A 22,851-nucleotide genomic window follows, 5' to 3' on the forward strand; every position below is an offset into this window, starting at 1 on the left:
AGACTTTAAGATTTCAAGATCCTGCTTTTCAGTGCTTTAATCCTGCATATCTCCCCCTACTGGATGTTTGTGTGCGTGTGCATATTTATACAGTGGGGGAAAAAAGTATTTGATCCCCTGCTGATTTTGTATGTTTGCCCACTGACAAAGAAATGATCAGTCTATAATTTTAATGGTAGGTGTATTTTAACAGTGAGAGACAGAATAACAACAAAAAAATCCAGAAAAACGCATTTCAAAAAAGTTATAAATTAATTTGCATGTTAATGAGGGAAATAAGTATTTGACCCCTTCGACTTAGTACTTGGTGGCAAAACCCTTGTTGGCAATCACAGAGGTCAGACGTTTCTTGTAGTTGGCCACCAGGTTTGCACACATCTCAGGAGGGATTTTGTCCCACTCCTCTTTGCAGATCCTCTCCAAGTCATTAAGGTTTCGAGGCTGACGTTTGGCAACTTCTATGGGATTAAGGTCTGGAGACTGGCTAGGCCACTCCAGGACCTTAATGTGCTTCTTCTTGAGCCACTCCTTTGTTGCCTTGGCTGTGTGTTGTGGGTCATTGTCATGCTGGAATACCCATCCACGACCCATTTTCAATGCCCTGGCTGAGGGAAGGAGGTTCTCACCCAAGATTTGACGGTACATGGCCCAGTCCATCGTCCCTTTGATGCAGTGCAGTTGTCCTGTCCCCTTAGCAGAAAAACACCCCCAAAGCATAATGTTTCCACCTATATGTTTGACGGTGGGGATGGTGTTCTTGGGGTCATTCCTCCTCCTCCAAACACAGCGAGTTGAGTTGATGCCGAAGAGCTCGATTTTGGTCTCACCTGACCACAACACTATCACCCAGTTCTCCTCTGAATCACTCAGATGTTCATTGGCAAACTGTACATGTGCTTTCTTGAGCTTTTCTTGCGGGCGCTGCAGGATTTCAGTCCTTCACGGCGTAGTGTGTTACCAATTGTTTTCTTGGTGACTATGGTCCCAGCTGCCTTGAGATCATTAACAAGATCCTCCCGTGTAGTTCTGGGCTGATTCCTCACCGTTCTCATGATCATTGAAACTCCACGAGGTGAGATCTTGCATGGAGCCCCAGACCGAGGGAGACTGACAGTTATTTTGTGTTTCTTTCATTTGCGAATAATCGCACCAACTGTTGTCACCTTCTCACCAAGCTGTTTGGCGATGGTCTTGTAGCCCATTCCAGCCTTGTGTAGGTCTACAATCTTGTCCCTGACATCCTTGTACAGCTCTTTGGTCTTGGCCATGGTGGAGAGTTTGGAATCTGATTGATTGATTGCTTCTGTGGACAGGTGTCTTTTATACAGGCAACGAACTGAGATTATCTCAGCTCGTTACCTGTATAAAAGACACCTGGGAGCCAGAAATCTTGCTGATTGATAGGGGATCAAATACTTATTTCCCTCATTAACATGCAAATCAATTTATAACTTTTTTGAAATGCGTTTTTCTGGATTTTTTTGCTGTTATTCTGTCTCTCACTGTTAAAATACACCTACCATTAAAATTATAGACTGATCATTTCTTTATCAGTGGGCAAACGTACAAAATCAGCAGGGGATCAAATACTTTTTTCCCCCACTGTGTGTATATATATATATATATATATATATATATATATATATATATATATATATATACACATATACACACAAACACACACACACACATTTTAATTTTGAGTCCTTTTATTGTAATTATATGTCATGTTTTGTACTAAATAAACACACCTGCTATGGGTGCAAATGAGGGGAGTGACGTTGTGGGAGAGAGCAGCCAAATGGTTTTCAAAATACATTTAAATTTAAAATGTACAGGTTTTTGTTCATTAAAATCAATTAAAATACAAAGTTTAAAATTTATTAAATTACACAAAACACACAACACAAACAACCAGCGAGCAGTGCAGGCGAGAGGATCAGCAGTGGGGATTCTAAAACCAAAGATTTTCCTCCTTTGTCCTCTCTCGCAATTCACTCCCCAGCGGCTCTACTTTTACGGTCCTCTTACCTGCACTGTCCTGGGAGTGGCCACCCTGAAACTGGCGACACAGGGGCTTTAAATACCCTAATAAATTATTATACAAAAATACACATACAGCAAAACATAAAAACTGTTCAGGTCTCATCTTCATTCAAAGGCAGAGCATCCCTAATATTCAGCCCCTCAAGGCACATACGAGTCAGCCATATTTGCTCCTTTGCAAGATGGATTTCCACCTCTGCCCTCTCTGGCTCATGTTGTAAAACTGTTTCATAGGCATCTGATTATCTTCTCTCTGCATTCCTGGTGCGCTTGAACCTTTTTTAGGAGGTAGCTGTGGTGTTGGCCTACTGCTAGCTGAGGTCCATCTGAGGGGTGCAGACTTTTATGACCTCTTGACTGCAGGCTGATTCAACACACGCACATTTACTAGCCAGCTGGGACTCACCTCCCTGTGGAACATTTGGTATCCCTTTGGGATTGGGAATCCTGGCCACCAATGATGTCTAGAAGCACATCTGTGTATTCACCCCATTTATAGGACTTGTTGCCAGTTTCTGGGTTTTTGGCCTGACTGTGGTCTCTAGTAGCCTTCTGTTTTAGGTTCTTCCACTTCAGCCTCATTTGCTCCACCGTCCTCTTCTGTCCAGACCCTGTGGCATTCACATATGCTGTTATTTCTATCCAGGTTTTTCATTTTGGATGTTGCTGCTGCACCCTCTTCATTAAAAGTGCTGACTAAAGAGCTGTAGTGAGATTTTACACTCTCTAGCAGTGAGTGGGTCTCTGCAGGTGCAAAATGTGGCCCCATTGTATCCATGTTATGTCTTTTTATAAGTCTTGGCTTTAGTTGTTCTAAGTGACATAATTGATCACAAGCCCTAACATTTCTATCTGATTGAAGTCACATGTGTGTATTTTCAATGACCTAATTCCTTGGTTCTCAAACTGTGGTACGCGGAGCACCCCCAGGTGGTACCCCAGACTACCCTGTAAGTTGTTGTGTGCACAGAAAAATTAGTAATTCAAATAATAATAATAATAATAATAATAATAATGATAAAATCTATGTCAATTCTTTATTTGTAATGTATTGAATTTGTTTAACAAAGCTTGGGTTTTCATATTTCATATTAGTTTATTACGTCTATTAAGTTCCTGTTAGCTACGTCGGTACTGTGCGTGCTATACATGAGTGTTCATACCACATCCGCCAATAGAGCAATTAAAATTACTACCTCGCAAAAATCACCTATTATGTCATGGCTGAAAGGACAAGACTCCAAGAGTACTGAACCCAGCTCCGATAGATCAGACACACATGTTGAGAATGAGGAGGATAATAAATCAACACTACCTCTGCTGCTGAACCCGATACAGACTGATGGTGTTAGCAAGTGTCGGAAAACGGCAACAAGGCAGTACGATCCAAAATTATCTAAGTTTGGTGCCAGAGCGATGACAGGCCGACACAGCGGTGTAGTTGCCTGGACTGGAGAGGTGGCTCTGTATGTGAAATGGACGCACTGCAGCATCCACCGTGGCGAGGCACTGGCAGTCAAGAAAATGCCTGATGATTTAAAATCTCCGCTAGACTCTGCTGTCAAAGTAGTGAATTTTAAGCCCGGACAAATAATTCACGTGTGTTCTGTGTGGTTTGTAATGAAATGGGCAGTGAACATGTGCAGCTTTTGCTCCATACTGAAGTGAGAGGGCAGAGTCTCACAGGGCTCTTACTGTACTCTGAACTGTACTCTGAGGTACAGATGTTTCTGCATGACCAGAAATCTCCTTTGGCAAGTCTATTTGATGATCCAGTATAGCTGGTACAATTAGCCTACCTGGCTGATATATTCTCACGTTTGAATGAGCTGAATATGGGACTGGGCTCTCTTTAACAATTTTTGATGTGTCTGACAAGATCACTGCTATGAAGAAAAAGCTGCAGCTTTTTGTTAATAAAATCAAGGCAGGCAATGTCTCTGCTTTCCCAACTCTGGAGAACCATCTGCACACATGTGGTGTGGCACTTGCTGCTGCAGTTTGTTGTGCAACTTTTGTCATTGGAAGAACAGTTCTCAGAATATTTTCCAGTAGAGGCCATACCACAGTGGATCAGGAACCCCTTTACTGTTGATGTCATGGGAATACCGGAGGATCTGACCTGTGCAACTGTCACTGTTAAACTTCTGGATCCAAAGACAGAGTGACTACCCAGCCCCCTCATTAAAGGCTGTGAGGTTTTTGATGCCTTTTGCTACTACCTGTCTTTGCGAGAAAGGTTTATCTGCTCTCACTGCAATCAAGACAATGTATTGCAACAAAATGAATGCTGAGCCAGATCTGCGTTTGAAGCTCACTGCCCTCATCCCTGACATTGCAAGGCTTTTCTCGGCTAAACAGGCTTACCCCTCTCACTAAAATGGTAAGTGCTCAGTGCTCTTTATTATTTGTGCATGCGTGCGCTCATGTTGGTCATTGAGATTGTTTGTGGTTCCTATGAGAGGGTGATTTGTAGGTGGTACTTGAATGCTTTGGTTTGATCAGAGGTGGTAAAAAGTTTGAGAACCACTGACCTAATTCATACCCGTTAGTCAGAGAATCTGATAACACTCTAATAAGACAGGTATTGTTCACCTCCACCATGCTGAAAGAAGACCTTACCACCAAAGAGTCTATAGTGAGCGTCCCAAACCTCTTCAACAGTATAATATAGAGGTTCATGCACATTTTTGCTTTGGAGTTGCTGATATTACCTACAAAAAGTAGATCTTGTTAGGCCACAATTGCAGCACAGAACCCTGCAGAGTCATGTGCTGCCTGGAAGAACAGGTTGTCATTGCACATGCATGCAGCATAATGCTTGTATTGTGTAGCACAAGATTGCTATCCAATGCAGAGTTCCTCTCTGTGGTGAAAATGAAGATCATCCAGCGCCCCTTGCTCCTGTTGAGGATCCAGGCCTGCTTGTGGACTTCTCTCTAAATGAAAAATTTAGTGGGTGCTATTGTCAACCACAACTTTCAACAAGTTTAAGATTGATTACAGATGGACATGGGCCTATTTAGTTAACACATGTTTGACCATGACAAAGATATGTTTATGTTATAAATATTTGTGTTTGTTTATTATTATGTTTTATTCATGTTGTGCAGATGAACTCATAATTTGGTTGACTCCACTATTCAGAAGAGTTACAGAATATAAGAACATAAGAAAGTTTACAAATAAGAGGAGGCCATTCGACCCATCATGCTAATTTGGTGTCCATTAATAACTGTGATCCAAGGATCCTATCCAGTCAGATTTTAAATGTTCCCAAATTTTCAGCTTCAACCAGCTTCATTGTGGGGGAGTTTGTTCCAGATTGTCTCCTGTTTTCTGTTTTGAATGCCTTGAAGCCCAATTTCCATTTGTGTCCCTGGGTGTGTGTGTTCCTGCTGATCTGGAAAAGCTCCCCTGGTTTGATGTGGTCGACGGCTTTCATGATTTTGAAGACTTGAATCAAGTCCCCATGTAGTCTCCTCTGTTCCAGGGTGAAAAGGTTCAGTTCCTTTAGTCTCTCCGAGTAGGACATTCCCTTCAGACCTGTAATAAGTCTGGTTGATCTCCTCTGAACTGCCTCTAGAGCAGTGCCCAGAACTGTACACAGTATCCAGATGAGCTCTAACTAGTGTCTTAACATTACTTGTTTTAAATTTTACACTTTTGACAATATACCCTAACATTTTTCTGTATTGCTTCCCCACATTGTTTGGATGGAGAAAGTGAGCAGTCCACGTAGACTCCTAGGTCTTTCTCATGCGTTACTTCATCTAGTTCTATTCCTCCCATAGTGTAATTATAGTGGACATTTTTGTAAACTACATGTATTACCTTGCACTTTTCCACATTTCATTTAATCTGCCAGGTGTAGGCCCACAACTGAATATTATCCAAGTCCCTCTGAATATCCTGTGCTGCCAAGATTGTATCTGCTGAGCCACCTATTTTGTATCATCTACAAATTTGTCAAGTTTACTAACTATCCCAGAGTCCAGATCATTAATATAGATTAGAAAAAGCAAAGGCCCTAGTACTGATCCCTGTGGAACTCCACTAACAACCTCACTCCAGTTAAAAGCAACTCCTCTAGTTGGCACCATCTGTTTCCTATACATCAACCAGTTCATAATCCATCTACCTACATTACCCTGAATGCCTACAGCTTCCAGCTTGAGGATTAGTCTTCTGGAACCTTATCAAAAGCTTTTTGGAAATCTAAGTATATCATATCTTATGCTTTCACATGATCTACAGCTGCAGTTGCATGTTAAAAAAACTCCAATAAATTAGTAAGACATGATCTGCCTCATCTAAACCCATGTTGACTAGTACCGCAGGTGAGACTGATTGGTCTCTAATTTCCTGGCTCAGTTTTGTCCCCTTTCTTGTGGATTGGTATGACATTTGCCGTCTTCCAGTCAGTTGGCACATCCCCTGTTCTAAGTGTAATTTGAAATATTTGAGTTAACGGCCTATAAATAATTTCCCTCATTTCTTTAAGTACTGTTGGAAATATACTACCTGGCACAGGTGATTTGTTTGTTTTTCATTCTGCTAGTCCCTTTAGTACCTCCCCCTCATTTATCCTGATCTCCCTTAGGATTTGACTAGAGTGATAGTGAACCTGTGGATTGTTATCCGTTTTTTGTTTTGTAAAAACCTCTGTGAAATACTAATTTAGAACATTTGCCACATTTTGTTAATTTTCCAAGATACTTCAATTTTTGCCCTTTAGCTGTTTCGCTTCCTCCTTTATTGACCTCTTGCTGTTGAAGTATTGAAAAAAGCTCTTTGCATTAGTTTTAGCTCCAAGAACTATGTTTCGTTCTATTTCCCTCTTTACTTTCCTGATCCCTTTCTTAAGATCTCTTTGCAGCTCAACATATTCTTTGTATTTTGTTTCATCCCTATCCATTTTGTATGCGCTATACAACATTCTCTCTCTTATTAAACCATTTTGGGCAATGTTTTTTGGTCCTCAATTTTCATTCAAAATTTCTCCTGAGCTTCAATTAGTATATTCTTAAAATATAACCATCCATTTTCAGCTGAATCTTCATCCAGTCTAACTCTTGTGTCATCTCATACCTTCAAGGTTTGCTTTTCTAAAATTGTAGACTATTGTTTTAGACTTGGACCTTGTTTTTTGAAAGAATGCCTCAAAGCTAACCATATTGTGATCACAATTTGAGATTGGTTCTCTAACTACTGTCCCTCTGACTCTGTCTTGGTCATTTGAAAAGATCAAGTCAATGCAAGCACTCTCCCTGGTTGATTCCCTGACAAAGAAAGCAATCATTTACCATCTCAACAATTTCTATTTCTGCTTCGATAGTCCCAACCGGGCTTTCCCAGTCTAAGTTTGGGAAATTGAAATCCCCCATTATAACAGCCACATCCTTGCTATAAGCAGTCCTGATTACACTGTACAATGCAGCATCTTGCTGAATATCTGAGTTGGGTGGCCTGTAACACACTCCTACCACTAATCCTCCAGATCTCTTGTTCAAAAGTTTCACCCACAAAGATTCTGTTCCGTTACTGGGATCTAATTTGAGTTCTTCTGCCTCAATGCCATTTTTCACATATAATGCTACCCCTCCCCCTCTTCGATTTTGCCCGTCCCTCCAAAACTGTGTTTATCCTTCCAACTTGTATTCATTCCCATAATTTTCCCTTGATAATGATGAGCAAAAAAGGCTGTATAAAATAAATGACACAGCTAATGAGGTATATTGAAATTTTCAAGTGAATCAACCAAAATTACAAATTTCTCAAATTATTAATATATTTCTCAAAAATAGTTACAATTATTGGCACCTTGGTTTTCAGTACTTTGTGCACCTTCCCCTTTCAAGGATAATGGCACGGATTCTTTTTCTAAACAAATGTTGTGAGTTTTTAGGAGAACACATTGGAAGAGATGTTAGACCATTCCTCCATACATAATCTTTCCAGATCTGTGAGATTCTTAGTTCTGTGCTTTTGGACTGCCCTCCTCAATTCAAACCACATGTTTGGAATGGGATTCAAGTGCCGAGACTGAGATGGCTATTTCAAAATGTTGATTTTGTGGTCAATTATCCATTTCTTTGTGGATTTTGATGTGTGCTTGGGGTCAATGTCTTGTTGAAAGAATCACTTGTGGACAAGTTTCAGCCTCCTGGCAGAGGCTACCAGCTTTTTGGTTAAAATGTCCTGGTAGAGTTCAAGTTGCTACTGACCTTTGCAAAGGGGCCCAGGCCCAGTGGAAGAAAAACAGTCCCATAACATAAAAGATCCACCAACAGATTTTAAAGTAGGTATGGGGTTCTCTTCTGCATACACATCCTTCGTTAGGTGCCAAACCCATTCCTGGTGTCTGTGACCAAAGAGTAGCCCCCAGTTCCAGACCAAGTGCCAATGCTGTTTAGCAAACTCCAGGTGCTTCCAGTTGTTGTTTACACTCAATTAAGGCTTTTTCTGGCAACCCTTCTAAATAGGCTATCGGCATGGAGGTCACATCTAATTGTAGGTTTTGGTGACTCCAAGATGCAACCAACTTCTTTAATTCTTCAGCTGACCTCTGGATTATTTTTTGTCTACCGTACCATCTTTCTCACTCTGCGTGGGGGCAAGATGCACTTGCATACTTGTTTGTAACTTCTAAATTATTGCTTATAGTGGTAAGTGGCATTTTTAGGGTTTTAGCTACTGTTTGTACACATTGCCTGATTTATGAAGGTCCATTTGCCTCTTTGAATTTGTGAGTTCTTTGCCTTTCCCATGGATGACAAAAGGATTTTATATGCGAGTTACTTAAGCCTTTAAGCAGAGTTAATTTTGTTTGATTTTATTTATAGGAATCATCAGGGGTAACAATACATTTGACACCTTTCATTTTGATTAAATTGGTGGTGGTATAATGTATAGCTCATTACCTGTGTTGTTTATGTTACACAGCCTTTTTGTTTTTCTTTATTAATTTGATTAATTATCCCACTTGCAGTGACATAAAACAAATAAACCAATATAAATGCCTAGCTCCTATTTGAGGCTACCTCTATAAAAAAAAAAAAACACAGCTAAACCCAAGCAAAGACAAACACAGCAAACAGTCCCAATCCTAGTCCCAGTTCTAAGAAAAGTTCACTTACCATGTTTTCTCAGTTCTTTGTTTAAATATTTGTGCTCATTTTCTCTCACACTCCAACTCCTCAACCTGCTCCTACTCCCCCAAGAAGACATGCTGGCTTCCTGTCTTTATGAATGAGCGAGGCCAATCAGGGGAGTCCTCCAACCAAGGCATCTAAGGGATGCATATCTTGCTCTAAAGCGCATTTGCAGTGCCCTCCATCTCTTCACTAGAGATATCATAGGAGCCACCACTGACGTCCTATCATAGCAGGGACTCCAAGGTAAAGGCATTCTCTGCCCATTTGGAACAGATGCTTTTGAAACTTTTACCAGCTGCTTTGGCTCTGCTTCACTAGCTGCTTCACAGCTGCAGCACAGCCTGTTGCAGTGGCTACACTCCCCTCGCCATTCCCAACGGGAGCGGGCGAGCCATCTCCACCTTGGCTGGTGGACATGCTTTTACTACAGACGTCTGGTGACGAGCAGTTTGAGGTCAGGGAGGGAGAGAAGAAGTTGGCTTTGTCCACCTCCTTATTAAGGTAAGGTCCAGAGTGAGTTCTTCGCCTTGCTGGTCATCCACCTCCAGTCTGAATGTCCCTTAGCTGGAGGATCGTGGTCCACCACAATCCCACAACATGCAGTTCTCATGGAATACACCAATTTTGCGAACTGTGCCTGTGTGTGGTGGTGAGCTAACCATGTGTGTGCATGGAGCGGAGGACGCCAGAGAGTGACTATCCCCATTAATAGACTCTTCCATCGCCGCAATGGTGTCCCTACTGCTGGTCTCTGCCCAACGCCTGGACTTCTTCCCTAGCCGGCAGTGGAGAGTCACTGAGAGCCTGCTTCACAAGGCTTATGTGGCTGAGGCCCAGACCACCAGGTTTGTCATAACCAGCTGACTCTTGGTGGTGTTTGAAGGCTTTCTGGGCACTGAAGACATGGCCCAGGCAAAAGCGAATCTCAGTGCTGCAGTAGACTTCTTTGTGTAGACTATGCACTCTTTCGCATCTCTAGTAGCCACTGGATGCAGTTTTAGCTGCCTCAGGTCAAGTGTGTGCCAGAGTATGCTAGTTTTTGGATAAACCTATCACTCCTGGCTGCATATTTTGCATCGCTCCTGGTGCTCCTGCGTTTGGTTTTGTTGAGTCTGTAGGGTTATTGCTCCTGTCTGTGTCTTTGTCTCAGTTGAGCCCAGGCCCTTATGGGCCCCTGTTCCTGATTTGTGTTTTTGTGCAGTTGAACTCTGGCCCTCTATAAGGCTGTTTTCCCTGTCTGACTCGTGTCTGGTTGAGATAAGGTCCTTGTGCGGCACTTGCTCCTGGTTTAATCTCTGTGCAGTAAAGCAGCCATGGTCTTATTGAAAGTTACACTTTTAAATGGTAAAAGTTGAACATATAAAATAAATAAACAAGAATTTTGATACTTCACTTATATACTCCTATCATATAAACTGACAATGTAAGAAACTACAATAGTTGTCCTTTAATAAACTATGGCGGGTGACAATGTTTTAATGGCAAGTAAGTAAACCCAACATTACTGTGTGTAGGCTCTATCTTTATACATTATTTATCATATACACCTACTCTTCTCAATATCCATTCATCCATCCATTTATCCAACCTCCTAATGTAATTGCTCCTTTATTCTGTGATATGTAGCTACAGGGTTGATGGGCAGTATACCATGGCCCTGGATCTCCCCCAGAATCTCTGCAACAACCCCCCTGAGGGTGAAAACAACTTAGAGGGGTCACTCAAGGACCTACACAATGATGTTCTGAAGGCCCTGGCCTCTGACAACCGGCTGTATGAGGCCAAACAGAAATACCCATAGTGAGGCCCGCCTGCTCAACCCCTATTCTGGAGGGCCCAGTCTGATCCAGCACCTGTACAACCATAACACGCAAGACACCCAGTGCCTGCTGTTCTACACCTTCTACTCCCCGTGTCTGTGCACCTGCTTGAACCCTGTCAATCCATACAACATCCTGAACAAGCTAAATCAGTTCAGCCAGTGGGACAACAACTACAAAACTCTGGTCTTCACCCAGATATTTGACAACTGCTTCAACACGGTAGAAGAGCAGAAGAATGCCCTTCACATTGGCTTTCAGCGACTCAGTCAGGACATTGACGTGTTCCACTGTGACACCCCTCCCGGCAGCTCCACAATGCAGTGTTTGAACTGCAAAATAATAGATGTGCAAAAAAATCCCTGCTTGTACAACTTGCCTCCTATAAAGTCATGTTGAGTAGGCACATTCTAGAAAGCTGAACTGCACAGGCCTAGTGTAGAAAACCCCCAGGGTCTGGCAGTGCAAACTAAACAAAAAAATATTTGTCATTTGTTAACTAGCTAAATCATTTGTTTTCTTGATTTACACATTTTATCAATGGTGCATCAGCATGTGCTAGCTCCAGTGTTTCTCTCAATATGGTTGCGTGTATGTGTATAGTATATATCAGTCGCATACAGTGCTTTTTAAATTGCTTATGCAGTAATAAATTATCAATGTAAAATTCCCAATGTGACCAAATGGCTCCATAATCCACAGGGCAATTTGAGACGAGACATTTTTATAAATGTTAAAATTAAGCTGATATCAATTATTTAATAATTTAGTAAACATTTGTTAAGATTCTGGTTGATGTCTAATTGCAACAAACTTCAGTTAATAGTTGACTGGTGTTTTGAACTTTATTTCAAATTGGTGACGTATTTCTGATTGCAAATATGCAAATAATTAGGTATTCCAGTTAGAAACACACAGAGATACCAGACTCTGTCACAATAGGCCTGTCACAATATTCCAGTGCAGTATGACAAAGCCAAGCTGGCAAAAGTAGAGTTGTCCTAGATCACATAGATGATGAATGAATTCTACATCAAGAAACACAACTTCACAAATACAAATTACAGAGAATGTGAGTACTGTGATCTTTGCCTGATGTCACTCAATGACCAACTGAGGCAGGTGATGCAATCCATTTGACAAAATGTTTTGTTATACCAAAAAAATACAATTTTGTGCATTTACCTGCTTAAGTGCTTATGCATTAACAATCAAGTACTCAAACATAATGCTTTTTCCAATATTATCTTACATTCACTCCATAAATATTGATACATTGATATTGATATTATTATTATTATTTCTTGGCAGACGCCCTTATCCAGGTTGACTTACATCATAAGTACAATACAAAGTGCAAAAATACACTGTACAAAGTACACTGTAAAACCAACTAATAAGTACTGATTATGATGCTTTCCTCTTCAGTTATCAGTCATTACCCCATCTTGCAAATGGACAATCATTTGTTGACGTACTAATCCACCTTTTCCACACCCAATTAAATTATCAGGCAAGTAGTAAGGTTTTCACATTAGGGGCAGTTGTGTTGCAGACCATGAAGATGGTAATTTTACATTAACTGATTTAAGAACAGATTCAGGGAAAACAGCTCACAGAAGTGAAGTATGAGGAATGCATATAACAGTTAATAAAATGTTAATCAGTGTAATGTATACCATAATTTAACCATAATAAAACATATTAAGAAGTGTTAATCCTCACTGCAGACTGCAGAGTTTCACATCCTATTGGAGCTCGAACATTTCTCCATCAAGGACTCGTAAAGGTTCTTTAAAGCCAGACTTACAATTGGATCATCCTTGGATAGCCTTCTCCTGCAGACTGGACATTACCGAGTCCCCAGTGCTGCACCAGACAGGGTTTACAGAAGCTGTGTCAGAACAACAGGACCTTGTAGTTTTCACAGCACACAGGACAGGATACATCCTCTTCCATTCCTTAATATAATCAAATTTCTTCAATCAAAAGTTAAAGTTAGACTTCAGCAGTTAATGGGCATTGTGTAATTATAGGGGTGTCACAGTACTGTCACATATTTCATATGCTTATTATTGTGCTTATAACACTAAGAGGGGGGACAAAACACTACATCATAAGGTAAACATTCTCATAGCACACTTTGATAGAATTAAGAACCGCACTAACATCTCTACTTATTAATGCATTACAGTCATGCACTATATATTCGTACATTGTTGAAGCTATGGGATTCATAAATGTAATTTGTTCTCATTAACATATTGACCCACATATGACCTCAGGATTTAACTTTGTTTAGTGTGAATCCTAAATTTGCTTTTTTGGGAAAAATACATGCTCACCCATGACTGGCTTGTTTAAACCATGCAAAGTTATTTACCTAACCTTCTCAGGCTGTAGTTCTTTTGGGTAATAATTACATAGTCCATAACTGCCATGACTATGTGGATTGGATTTTTATTTTATTCATACTATTACCCAAACACATAATTTAAAACCATGCATGTGGTAATTTTACATAGTGATTATTATGTTTTACATTTCCTGTAGTCATTGTATCCACAATGGAAATATCAGACCAATCAGGGTAGGGCACAGCCTGAATCAAACTGGCTGTTACTAGATGAACTTAGTACTCCCAGTGTATTTCAATATTTAAGAAGAACCTGCTGCATTGTCAAAGAATGTATTGTCAGTATAATTTTGTCATTATTAGATTAATCAGGTTAATATACACATAGAATACATCACTGAACACATCTTCCCTCACACATCCTTATTGTCTACAGTAGTCACGACTTCATGTAGTTCGAACACGTTCTGTTTTTCACCTTGAGTAGATTAACAGGTACAAAACCGGTGAGTAGAAGGAATATTTTCTTTTGACTTATTTAAACATTCAAGATTTTTTAACCAGTGCATGTCCCTGTCTCACCCCCCTGCCAAACCCTGGTTCTCACCAACTGGACCACACCACCGGACAGGAGCCACCCACAGATCTGCACTTTAGTGCATTTGTCTAATACATATAAGCCAGGCTCTAACTTCCTATTTTTCGTAATGAGAATGAAAAAAAGGCAGTGGCTGGAGCAATGAATAAACATGTCAAAGTCACTCTGGGCTATGAGTCTTACTTAAATGAGGAAATAAATACATCTTCACCCTTCTTTAGTATTAGTCAACAATACCACAATACTTAGCTTTTGTTTTCAGTGTGCAAATCCATCTGGATCCCCCTGCAACTGGTACTCTCAAGACAACCTGTCCATAGGCTCTCCAGTGCTGTGTGCTTCTAAAGCTGTGACCTCAGTTCTTGGCATTCAATTCAAAGCTGCCGACTTCCTCAGCCTGTTTCTCTGCTTACATTGTCTTCTCTCCCAACACAGGCTGCTTTTAAAGTTCAAGCTCTTAATCAGGGGAAAATGACTCAGGTGCAACTACCATCTTGGGGAAGCAATTGCAAAACAACTGCCCTGTTTACTTGATAGTACTTTGATAGTGATCAAATCTCTCTGGGCTGTCAGGAAGCAGCCGTCTCTCACTACTGTATCTCACACTGGTTAAGTCCTCAGACAGTAACAGTTCACGGTATTCTGTGTATTCTGTGTCCAGAGTGACAACAGCTGAAAGGGAAAGAGAGAAGTATTAGAAATCAACATTGACCTGCACAGATATATCTTGATACATGATCAACTCACTGTATTGAATAATCCCTGCCATCTTCTCCCACACTCTGTACTTCAGAGAGCCCAGGTGCTTGGCAAAATCTATCAGTGCTCCTGAAACCCCCTCTGGATCCTGTAGTGGGCACTGGGCTCTGCAATAATATTCAGGAGTCATTGCTGCTGTGTGTTTGGACTGAATACAATAAAAATGAGACAGACAGGAGTTTAATTACCTGCTAGTTATCTTCTTGTAGTTCTGGAAAGCAACATGACCAATAACCAAGTACTCCCATTAACAAACTGACACAAATCTAGGAATGTGAACAAACAGAAGGCTATAGTAACAGAGTAAACAGTCCCAACCTGTAGAAAGGTTATTTTTCAAGCCGTCATCCATGGCTTTGATGGTGTCTGAAAGAGTCTCTTGTAATCTTCTCAGTCTTCTCCTTCACCATTTGCCTCTTTTGATCATCTTCCTCCCTCAGTGCAGCTATCTTTGCTGCCTCTTCATCTCATAGAAACTGGTGACATTTCTCAAACTCCTCCTTTATCTATCTCTCGGTCTCCTGGGCTTGGGCCTGGATAGGAAATACATTATTTTACAAAACTTTTAAAAAGTTTGACTATTTTATATTGTAATACATTTACCTTAATGTATTCCACTTTTTGAATACACATTTTTATAACTTCATTAAACACTCCCAGCTTCTTCTGCAAAAGCTCTAGTACAGCCCTAAGTTCCTCCTGGATGATACTGCAAAAACACACTGACAACAAACCTCAATGCAAACACATACATTACAAGAACAGCACAGTGAGAGGAATCAACATGGTAATGCACTTCATAATATTTGTATTCAAATATAAAATCCCTATCACACTCTTAGAACAAATGTGTTAAAAATAACACATGATGTGTTGTTTTTCAACACATTAGTGAATGTGATTAAGGACAACACATGTTGTGTTAAAGTTAACACAATCTGTGTGTAGGAATATTAGCACAAATAATGTGTTATTTCATGAACACTGTAATATGTTAGTTTTACTCAACACGTTGGCTTAAAGATAAACAAAATATTAATTTAACAAAGGAAACTATGTGGTAGATCAATGTAAACAGATAAACCTCAATATAAATTATTACTATTGCAAACTTGTAGCAAATGTCTTTGTCTTATTAAGTAATTTATTCAGAACAAAACAAAATTACAAAAAAAATATTTAAGAAATAGAACAGTATATAAAATGCAATCATTTGACTTAATTTGACTTATTTACCCTAAAGATGCTTTTCTAAAAATTAGTTATATCATGTAAAATAATGCATAATACAATATTTTTTATATACAGTTATATACAGCATATTATGCATTAAACATCTGTGGGATAATCCACTTTTTAAATTAAGTTAACATCAGTTAAACGTGTAAATATGGATTTTAAATATGTAAATAACATGAATGAATAAATAATAATACATATTATTATTATTATTATTATTATTATTATTATTATTATTAATAAAACACTGAATATGTTATACATTCGATGTTAGCAAGTATAACAGCCCCACATACAGACTCAGTGCAGTGATATGTTATCGTTACTGGCGCTGATGCCACTGCTGGGCTGCGCTGCTCAGATGAGGCTCAATGCACTTCAGCGTCTCTGCAGTCCCGTGTAGAGGAGACAGGTCTAGTGCACAGCAGGCCTATGGGCAGGTCGAAAGTGAAGTAACATGATAATGTAACCGTTACTATGTTTGATTAAACGATGAAGCATTATTTAAACCTCACTATATAAATTGCAGTCCCCCTGAAACACAATACAAAAACACACTGTAAGGCACTGGGGGTAACCAGCCACGGCGGGGCGGGGCGGGGACTTGAACCCAGGTCTCCTGCATCTCTGAGCAACCCGCGCCACTGAGGACTGGCTTCATAAATCGCTACAATATTACATTACCGGTATACTGGACTTTGAATTCTCGTTTTTAATAGTGGGTATAAGATTATTACTCTACTACTAACATGTCCTTCTAAAAAATGTCGAATCGCCCACTTAACACTAGACCCCTTCAAAACAATCTCAATCTACATGTTATATCTGTACGGAAGAGCCCTGGGCCATGGCAAGATAAAACAACAAGAAAGTCTCATGATGAACCTGAACTTACAAGTTTAAATTTCGAGTTTTAAAGTCGAAATTCTGAGTGTTTTTTTTTCCACATGGTCCCAGGGCTCCGCGATATTAATTAAGGGCATAAAGTTTACAAACGAGAGGAGGCCATTCGACCCATCCTGCTCGTTTGGTGTCTATTATAACCAAGTGAAAAAATAATTATGTTACAATTGTAAAATTAACTCAAACAGAGGATTAACACAAATTCAGGATTAAAATAAATTAATGTTACTCACGTCTCATAATTTCGTGGCCACAGAACAAGTTGTTTTCTTAGAAATTTCAAACACTCAGCGCTGTCCTCAGTGAAGGGCGTGTGGGAGGTGATTGGTTGAGACACATTTCGCAGAGGATTGTGGATAAAAATAAATAACACATTTCGACTGTGTTAGAAGAAAGACCGTACTCTGCACATATTGTGTAGAAAACAAAATGTGTCATAGTACTATTAACACATTTTTTGTGTAGAATTTCAACACATTACTTCTAAGAGTGCAGTATCATAAGATAATATTGTAACAGCCAATTTTACCCGATTCTTTGTAGCATTAATACAAGAGCTCTACAAGAGGGACTACAACTTGTGCCATTTTCTTTAACCAATTTATTACATATACTACAGGGACAGGTCATTTGAAACACTAGCTAAGACAATTAAAATGCCATCCAGGAGTTTGCCAAGGTCTGCTCTTAGCGAGTGTCAATAAGTGTCCTACAGGCCATCAAGTGTCCTGGTTTCCCCAGACGCAGCAACAGTCCGGCTCGGTAACAGTGTGTAAAGATTTCAACTTCTTATCACTATAGACACACAGGGGGACAGCTCCAGTACAGACTTCACTGGCAGTGATACGGAGCGATAAAATTAGCAAATTACAGCAGCGCGGCACCGCAGCAGACCTTCGATTGGATCAAGACAGCTGGATTCAGACAGCAGCCCCGCTGCCTACATGGTCAGTCAGTATACACTCACCTAAAGGATTATTAGGAACACCATACTAATACTGTGTTTGACCCCCTTTCGCCTTCAGAACTGCCTTAATTCTACGTGGCATTGATTCAACAAGGTGCTGAAAGCATTCTTTAGAAATGTTGGCCCATATTGATAGGATAGCATCTTGCAGTTGATGGACATTTGTGGGATGCACATCCAGGGCACGAAGCTCCCGTTCCACCACATCCCAAAGATGCTCTATTGGGTTGAGATCTGGTGACTGTGGGGGCCAGTTTAGTACAGTGAACTCATTGTCATGTTCAAGAAACCAATTTGAAATGATTCGACCTTTGTGACATGGTGCATTATCCTGCTGGAAGTAGCCATCAGAGGATGGGTACATGGTGGTCATAAAGGGATGGACATGGTCAGAAACAATGCTCAGGTAGGCCGTGGCATTTAAACGATGCCCAATTGGCACTAAGGGGCCTAAAGTGTGCCAAGAAAACATCCCCCACACCATTACACCACCACCACCAGCCTGCACAGTGGTAACAAGGCATGATGGATCCATGTTCTCATTCTGTTTACGCCAAATTCTGACTCTACCATCTGAATGTCTCAACAGAAATCGAGACTCATCAGACCAGGCAACATTTTTCCAGTCTTCAACTGTCCAATTTTGGTGAGCTTGTGCAAATTGTAGCCTCTTTTTCCTATTTGTAGTGGAGATGAGTGGTACCCAGTGGGGTCTTCTGCTGTTGTAGCCCATCCGCCTCAAGGTTGTATGTGTTGTGGCTTCACAAATGCTTTGCTGCATACCTCGGTTGTAACGAGTGCTTATTTCAGTCAAAGTTGCTCTTCTATCAGCTTGAATCAGTCGGCCCATTCTCCTCTGACCTCTAGCATCAACAAGGCATTTTCGCCCACAGGACTGCCGCATACTGGATGTTTTTCCCTTTTCACACCATTCTTTGTAAACCCTAGAAATGGTTGTGCGTGAAAATCCCAGTAACTGAGCAGATTGTGAAATACTCAGACCGGCCCGTCTGGCACCAACAACCATGCCACGCTCAAAATTGCTTAAATCACCTTTCTTTCCCATTCAGACATTCAGTTTGGAGTTCAGGAGATTGTCTTGACCAGGACCACACCCCTAAATGCATTGAAGCAACTGCCATGTGATTGCTTGGTTAGATAATTGCATTAATGAGAAATTGAACAGGTGTTCCTAATAATCCTTTAGGTGAGTGTATATACACAGGTTAGCAAGGGAAAGAGAACAACCACACCTGTAACTACAAATCAATAATAACATGCTCAATTAAAATGCCAAACTCAAAATTCTCACAAGTGTTAATTAACCCGCAACCCACACAGTACTCAACACCCAAACTTAAGAAATAAAAACCTAGAATACAAAACTTGCAAAAAATTTAACATAACAACAAAGCCAACAGGCATGTAACACCTTGTTACATTGTCACCTAATATAAATCTTAGCAATAGAGTGTTGTTATTATTTTTCTGATGTAGTTTAAAATAACAATGGGAACTGTACTCTCTCAATGGGTTTGTTCTTTCTTAATTTCACTCCTAATTGTCATATTGTACAGTGAGGGAAAAAAGTATTTGATCCCCTGCTGATTTTGTACGTTTGCCCACTGATAAAGAAATGATCAGTCTATAATTTTAATGGTAGGTGTATTTTAACAGTGAGAGACAGAATAACAACAAAAAAATCCAGAAAAAAAACGGATTTCAAAAAAGTTATAAATTGATTTCCATGTTAATGAGGGAAATAAGTATTTGACCCCTTCGACTTAGTACTTGGTGGCAAAACCCTTGTTGGCAAATCACAGAGGTCAGACGTTTCTTGTAGTTGGCCACCAGGTTTGCACACATCTCAGGAGGGATTTTGTCCCACTCCTCTTTGCAGATCCTCTCCAAGTCATTAAGGTTTCGAGGCTGACGTTTGGCAACTTCTATGGGATTAAGGTCTGGAGACTGGCTAGGCCACTCCAGGACCTTAATGTGCTTCTTCTTGAGCCACTCCTTTGTTGCCTTGGCTGTGTGTTTTGCGTCATTGTCATGCTGGAATACCCATCCACGACCCATTTTCAATGCCCTGGCTGAAGGAAGGAGGCTCTCACCCAAGATTTGACGGTACATGGCCCCGTACATCGTCCCTTTGATGCGGTGCAGTTGTCCTGTCCCCTTAGCAGAAAAACACCCCCAAAGCATAATGTTTCCACCTATATGTTTGACGGTGGGGATGGTGTTCTTGGGGTCATTCCTCCTCCTCCAAACACGGCGAGTTGAGTTGGTGCCAAAGAGCTCGATTTTGGTCTCATCTGACCACAACACTTTCACCCAGTTCTCCTCTGAATCATTCAGATGTTGGCAAACTTCAGACGGGCCTGTACATGTGCTTTCTTGAGCAGGGGGACCTTGCGGGCGCTGCAGGATTTCAGTCCTTCACGGCGTAGTGTGTTACCAATTGTTTTCTTGGTGACTATGGTCCCAGCTGCCTTGAGATCATTAACAAGATCCTCCCGTGTAGTTCTGGGCTGATTCCTCACCGTTCTCATGATCATTGAAACTCCACGAGGTGAGATCTTGCATGGAGCCCAAGACCGAGGGAGACTGACAGTTATTTTGTGTTTCTTTCATTTGCGAATAATCGCACCAACTGTTGTCACCTTCTCACCAAGCTGCTTGGCGATGGTCTTGTAGCCCATTCCAGCCTTGTGTAGGTCTACAATCTTGTCCCTGACATCCTTGGACAGCTCTTTGGTTTTGGCTATGGTGGAGAGTTTGGAATCTGATTGATTGATTGCTTCTGTGGACAGGTGTCTTTTATACAGGTAACGAGCTGAGATTAGGAGCACTCCCTTTAAGAGAGAGCTCCTAATCTCAGCTCGTTAACTGTATAAAAGACACCTGGGAGCCAGAAATCTTGCTGATTGATAGGGGATCAAATACTTATTTCCCTCATTAACGTGCAAATCAATTTATAACTTTTTTGAAATGTGTTTTTCTGGATTTTTTTGTTGTTATTCTGTCTCTCACTGTTAAAATACACCTACCATTACAATTATAGACCGATCATTTCTTTGTCAGTGGGCAAACATACAAAATCAGCAGGGGATCAAATACTTTTTTCCCTCACTGTATATGCAGGTTTGATTACTTTACATTTTGTTACTGTTGATTCTTAATCCTGAAATTACCATTGTTAATCAATTTCTCTTGTTCAGTTACATCTCAGAGAACTGATGCTTTGTTAGTAATTCCAATCCATTAAAAGGACAGTAATCCTGTTCATCACATTCATTGCACTAGTTACTCAAGATTCTGGCTAGGCCAGATTTACAGGTATTGCTGGACTCCTGAAATAGTATCTCACTACAATTTGTTTCTCCAAGTTATATATTTCTTAAATTTTCAAAATATGTGTTATACTTTTTCAGTAGACAGACAAGTTCAAATTAAATTTCAAAACAATGGATCAATTCATTATTATAATATTTTAAAAATTATAAATATTTTTAACAAATAAATTCTGTGTTCTCACCTTACAGTCCAGTACAGCTTCATCTATTGGACATAGATCATGTTTTTATGTTTTCTGGAACTTTGACAAATAACACAGACAAGCTCTTCATCCTCCAGACAGGACAGTTTCAGTTTCTTATGATGCAGACTGGAGAGCGCTACACTCCCTGCTGAAAGTCTTTGACTTTTCTTCTTTGAGAAGGACTCCCACAGATACTTTAAAGCAAGGTTGATAACTGGAGTGTTCACTAAATTGTTTATTTTGCAAACTGGATATTCCCAAGAGCACTTCTGTTCCCAGTGCTACCTCCAGACAGGCTTTACAGAAGTTGTGGCTACACTTAAGGGCAACAGGATCCTTGTAGGTTTCACAGCACACAGGACAAGTTAGATCCTTTTCCTTTTCATGAAATCTTCCGGCCATTTCTTCAGAGTTACAGGCTGTCCTGCTCCCAATAATAGATTCAGATTAAAATGCAATAATGCTATTGAGTCTGCAGATAAACTGAGCTTCCTTTAAATCTTAATCTAAAAACTGTTTATTTAGGTTTACTTTGTCTGTTTACTTGTTTGCATTTTTACTTTCAAATCTTATTGCATGTTAGCTCAAACAGCATATGGCTAACACAGACACCTATTCTGACTGCAGGGATCAGACTGTCAGTACACATTTACCTGAGATTCAGATATTTAAGCTTCCTCTAGGGGGTGGTATATACCAGCTGTAATCTCTTTAAACATGAAAGACAACATTAGAAACTAGAAATAAAAGTTGCACATCCATGAGCTCCTTTTATGATTTGAATTATTTTTCACTGCCCTCTGTTTCTGATCTATCGTGGCATATGTATTGCTTCTATAGGCTTATTTTAAACATTTTTTTCTAATATTTTAACTACAAATAAACCAACCAAATGAAATGCTTAGTTTACAAGTAGATGATGAGAAACATACAACTGCCACATCATACCATTAAATACATGCTGAATATCGTAAGTCACTCACAAAAGCTTTTCAGAGACCATGTAGTCATGGCAGACTATGGTCACAGCACAGCAACCTACAGTAACTTAAAGGCAAACATAAAATAAGGACTATGTTGAAACTATCAGAGAAAGATGAATTAAGCATTGGAGATTAAAACAGGTGTAATGAACTAAGACTTCTTATAGGTTGCACTCAGTGTTTCCACCTTTTTGTTTACTCCAGAAAGGGCTGAGATTAAAATTCCAAAAGGAAAACAAATCTAAATCACCCAGGGGTTGAATGTCATATCACAATTGATAAAAAACTGAGTAAAAGTACACAAATCATTCCAATACTGAAGTTAGTGGATTTAACATACACTTTAGAGTGAATTCCTATGGCTTCAACATGCCTTCACTGTTATACTACACTGGACCATCCCAAACTCATTTATTTATATTATGTATTTATACACCGATCAGCCATAACATTATGACCACTGACAGGTGAAATGAATAACA

The 22,851-nt window shown here is 40.1% G+C and overlaps 1 pseudogene; it reads right to left on the reverse strand.

Annotated features, from left to right (window-relative positions):
- Window positions 1-15,080: 15,080 nt before the first annotated feature.
- On the reverse strand, window positions 15,081-21,788 carry LOC136753807 (E3 ubiquitin-protein ligase TRIM39-like; annotated as a pseudogene).
- Window positions 21,789-22,851: the final 1,063 nt, after the last annotated feature.

Source organism: Amia ocellicauda, chromosome 7 (assembly GCF_036373705.1).
Source record: "Amia ocellicauda isolate fAmiCal2 chromosome 7, fAmiCal2.hap1, whole genome shotgun sequence".
NCBI classification, from domain to species: domain Eukaryota; kingdom Metazoa; phylum Chordata; class Actinopteri; order Amiiformes; family Amiidae; genus Amia; species Amia ocellicauda.